We start from the raw sequence: 5,052 nt of genomic DNA, 5'->3' as shown, positions 1-5,052 counted from the left end.
AAAAAAAAACAACATTGTAAATGCAAGACATTACATTCAGCTCTAAACATCACTGAAAAGTGAATACTTACAAAGTTTGCTCTGCTGCTGTGGAAGAAGGTCCTCCCACCTCGGAAAGATGTTCCGGCATACTTCCAACCAGAGCCGACGGGTGACACTGGTGTCAGCATGCCTGCGGTCAGCCATGTTCCACAGCGGCTCCCGCTCGCGAACCTCCTCGATGAGGGCTTCAATCTCTATGTCAGAGTCTTCTGCGGGAGCATGCTGTGAAGCCTGTGAGAAAAGAAAAATATAAGAACAAAATAAAAATTAGTACACTGAAAAATAAAATTGACCAATCGAACCCCCCCAAAAAAAAACAACTTACTGATGGCCGACCGCGGCGATGAGTCCGCCGACTCTGGGAGTGCCTGGGAGAACCTTCATGGTGTGCAGCAGCAGCAGGAGACTGAAATAAAGGATAAAAAAAATTAGCTTGAATGTATGTATATGTTTTCTTGGTTCCGTTGTATCTGAAAATCTGTTTCATGTATGGTGCTGGTGTATGGTGTGAAGCAAGTGATTCACAACTACTTACACTTGGTTCCTCCTCCACTTGTATATCTCCACCCGTCTCGGTCCCTTCTGACAGCTCCTCATCGGATTCTGTTTCCTGTGTAAACATAATAAATGCATGTAGTGAATAAAATTTATGAAAATTAAAAAACAAAACAAAAAAAAAAAAATTGGGCCATTTACTTACCGATACACGCTGTTGCTGTGGAGGAGGGCTGCCAGAAGAGGACATTGTGTTCCGGTAAACTGTTGACCTGGTGGCTGTGACCTGGTACTGTGGACCTGGTGCTGTGGACCTGGTGCTGTTGACCTGGTGCTGTTGACCTGGTGGCTGTGGACCTGGTGGGTCTGTAAGAAAAAAAGAAACTTGCAATCTGCTCTACACATTGAAGTAGCAGATTTGGTGTCTTCAAAACTTACTTTAAATATTTTGATGATGCGGTCCTGGTGGCTGTGGTCCTGGTGCCTGTTGACCTGGTGGCTGTGGACCTGGTGCTGTGGACCTGGTGGCTGTGGACCTGGTGGGTCTGTAAGAAAAAAAGAAACTTGCAATCTGCTCTACACATTGAAGTAGCAGATTTGGGGTCTTCAAAACTTACTTTAAATATTTTGATGATGCGGTCCTAGTGGCTGTGGTCCTGGTGCCTGTTGACCTGGTGGCTGTGGACCTGGTGCTGTGGACCTGGTGCTGTTGACCTGGTGGCTGTGGACCTGGTGGGTCTGTAAGAAAAAAAGAAACTTGCAATCTGCTCTACACATTGAAGTAGCAGATTTGGGGTCTTCAAAACTTACTTTAAATATTTTGATGATGCGGTCCTGGTGGCTGTGGTCCTGGTGCCTGTGGACCTGGTGCCTGTGGACCTGGTGCCTGTGGTCCCTGCTCTATCTGCAATATAAAAAGTATAATGGATTTATAGTTAGACCACCCCAGAACTAGGTAATGTTCAGCAATAATCACCCTGGTGAACACCCAAACCCAAAAAAACAGGTGCACGTTATACCATTCTTTTCCATGTCCCAAAATAAAAAAAAAAGTAAAAATGTGAGACACCTTTAAAAATATTTTTAAGTTTAAAAAAAAAATAAAAATTACCTCCCCCAAAAAACCTTTTAAAGGATAACCTTTAGTAAAAAATAAGCCCTCAACCAACTCTGTATTGCATGTGTAACCATTGGTACATACACCTGTTTTAAATTTACCTTTATGAAATTATACTACGGACAATTTTTTAATAAACATTTTATTAATTTTTTTTTTTTTTTTTTTTAAATCACAATGGAGCAGAAATGCTCTTTATTTTAAATACAAGTACATCAACTGCGAATGGTTTCAACAGTAAATTAAAAAAAGAAACACTTTTTGTTAAAAAAAGCACTAACACATTCTAACCAAAAGCTGCAGATCACTAGGCTTTGCAATAATACATCCGATTCAAAAAAAAAATTCACACATGCTGCACAAACCACTATACTAAAGGTACCGTCACACTGAACGATATCGCTAGCGATCCGTGACATTCCAGCGTCCTGGCTAGCGATATCGTTCAGTTTTACACACAGCAGCGATCAGAATCCTGCTGTGATGTCGTTGGTCACTGCAGAAAGTCCAGCACTTTATTTCGTCACTGGACTTCCTGCAGACATCGCTGAATCGCCGTGTGTGACGCCAATTCAGCGATGTGTTCGCTGGTAACTAGGGTAAACATCGGGTTACTAAGCGCAGGGCCACGCTTAGTAACCCGATGTTTACCCTGGTTACCAGTGTAAAAGAAAAAAAAAAAAAAAAACCTTCATGCTTACCTTACGCTGTCTGTCCTCGGCGCTGTGCTTTCCTGCACTCACTGTGAGCACAGCGGCCGGAAAGCAGAGCGTTGACTTCTCTGCTCTGCTTTCCGGCCGCTGTGCTCACAGCCAGAGCAGAGAAGCAGAGCGCCGGGGACAGACAGCGGAAGGTAAGTATGAAGCGTTTGTTTTTTTTTACATTTAGGATGGTAACCATGGTAAACATTGGGTTACTAAGCGCGGCCCTGCGCTTAGTAACCCGATGTTTACCCTGGTTACCCGGGGACTTCGGGATCGTTGGTCGCTGGAGAGCTGTCTGTGTGACAGCTCTCCAGCGACCAAACAGCAACGCTGCAGCGATCCGGATCGTTGTCGGTACCGCTGCAGCATCACTCAGTGTGACGGTACCTTTAGCAAATACATTAAAAATCAACATTAACCAATATGGCATTGACAAATGCACATGCAACCAACAAGTCACACACAAACATACCTGCAAGCAGAGTCATAACGCAAGCGTAACACATGAACAGGCGTAATATTGACGAAGGCATAATAAGGTGCAGGCACGTGAACACATACATACAAAAGCACACAGCAGTACAAAAATACACACACACACACACACGGCTATCAGTCCTCCGGCTGGAGCTTGATGTCCTCACAGTGGCAGGCCTCAGGGTGGATCTGGACTGTAGCAGGGCACTGGCTGTTGCAGGACGACGGCAGGCCTCAGGTTGGATTCAGGTTTTAAAAGCTCTTGCTGTAGTCAGTACGGCATACACAAATGCGCACACACACACACACACACACACACACACAAAAATGGCAATATACCCACACTGTTGGAGTGTGTCTGGTCCTTGCTGCCAGGCTGGGGTCTTGGTGTCCGGCTGGGGTCTTGGTGTCCAGCTGGGGTCTTGCTGCCAGGCTGGGGTCTTGGTGTCCAGCTGGGGTCTTGCTGCCAGGCTGGGCTCTTGGTGTCCGGCTGGGCTCTTGGTGTCCAGGCTGGGCTCTTGGTTTCTGGCTGGGCTCTTGGTGTCCGGCTGGCTGGAGGCTTCTTCTTGTCTCTGGGTCTTGCTGGCATATGTGGGGGTTGAAGGCCCAGACCAGGTTTATATAGATTTGGGGATGTCTGGCCATTTAGATAAAAAATCCTGTTTCTGAGCATGCTCAATAGAAAAAAACGTATTGCAGCGCTGCATTGCGTCGTACGACGTGTCTCGACGCATCTGTCGCTCATAGACTTTCATTCTAGCAAAAGACGCATGCCGACGGATGCGCCGAGACACGTTTTATTGTCGGAGCCAAAAAACGTTACAATCTACGTTTTTCCAGACGACGTGTCGCCTCTTTTCGACGCATCCGCCGAAAGACGTATACCGACGAATGCCAATTTGTCGCAATGCGTCGCCAATACAAGTCTATGGGGAAAAAACGCATGCAGCAAAATATTTTGCTGCATGCGTTTTTTCGGCAAAACGATGCATTTTAACGTATTGCAGTTAACGCTAGTGTGAAAGTAGACTTAGATCTCTGCAGATCAGGGAGTATAGTGTTTGTTTATTATTTTAATATTTTTTACAGATGGCACTGGCTTCGGGCATCAAAGTGACAATTGATGGTATGTACTCTGTTATATGTACTGTATGTCTATATGTATGTTGTATGTATGTACTGTATGTATGTACTATACATGGCATGTTGCATGTCGCATGCTGCATGTTGCATGTCATCGCATGTCACATGTTGCATGTTGTCACATGTCACATGTTGTCACATGTCACATGTTGCATGTCGCCACATGTCACATTTTGTCACATGTCGCATGTTGCATGTCACATGCTGCATGTCACATGATGTTGCATGCTGCATGTCGCATGTTGTCACATCTTGCATGTCGCATGTTGTCACATGTCGCATGTTGTCACATGGCGCATGTTGCATGTCGCATGTTGTCGCATGTCGTATGTTGTCGAATGGTGCATATTGCCTGGTGCATGTTGCATGTCGACGCATGGTGCATGTCGTCGCATGGTGCATGTCGTCGCATGTTGCATGTTGTCACATGTCGCATGCTGCATGTCGTCACATGCTGCATGTTGTCGCATGCTGCATGTCATCGCATATTGTCAAATGTCGCATGCTGCATGTCGCATGATGTCACATGTTACATGTTGCATGTCACATGGTGTGTGTTGTATATCTGTATGTACTGTATATGTGTATGTTTTTTTTTTACATTCAGCACATTAGCCAGATGATGGGACTATTACTGTCCCATCATTGGCTAATGTGTCATTCACTGTCACTGTAGCAGGCAGAGCCCGATGGGACTTGTAGTCCCATTGGACGATGCCTGCACACAGAGACACACACACACCAATGACCACCCCCTCTTCCGCAGCAGACCCCAGCACGGCCAGCAGACCCTCCGCACACACCCGCAGATCCCAGCACCGCACGCACATCCTGGCATGCAGACCTCCGGCACCGGCACCGGCACCGGCACGCAGACCCCAGCACAGCCCCGCAGGCAGCCCCCAGCGCCACCCACAGCCCAGTCACTCTTGATGAGTGACTGCGGTCTGTGGAGGCTGGGTCACGCCTACTGTTGACATCACGTCAATTTCCAGAGTCTGGAAATTGACATGATGTCGGCAGAAATTAGCGGCGGCTGCAGCCTGGGGGTCATGTGACCCAGACTCAGCCACC

The 5,052-nt window shown here is 46.7% G+C and overlaps 1 long non-coding RNA gene across 1 annotated transcript; it reads right to left on the bottom strand.

The window, feature by feature from the left end:
- Positions 1-366: 366 nt before the first annotated feature.
- On the bottom strand, positions 367-791 carry LOC138674061 (uncharacterized). The gene is made up of 3 exons (XR_011320457.1): positions 743-791; positions 578-652; positions 367-448 (listed from the first exon to the last, which is right to left on the bottom strand). It is a non-coding gene; the product is annotated as an uncharacterized lncRNA (long non-coding RNA).
- Between the last annotated feature and the right edge of the window lie 4,261 nt (positions 792-5,052).

The sequence above is a fragment of the Ranitomeya imitator genome, chromosome 4, assembly GCF_032444005.1.
Source record: "Ranitomeya imitator isolate aRanImi1 chromosome 4, aRanImi1.pri, whole genome shotgun sequence".
Classification (NCBI taxonomy): domain Eukaryota; kingdom Metazoa; phylum Chordata; class Amphibia; order Anura; family Dendrobatidae; genus Ranitomeya; species Ranitomeya imitator.
The sequence above is the reverse complement of the archived record's forward strand: the minus strand, read 5'-3'. Positions and strand labels throughout refer to the sequence as shown.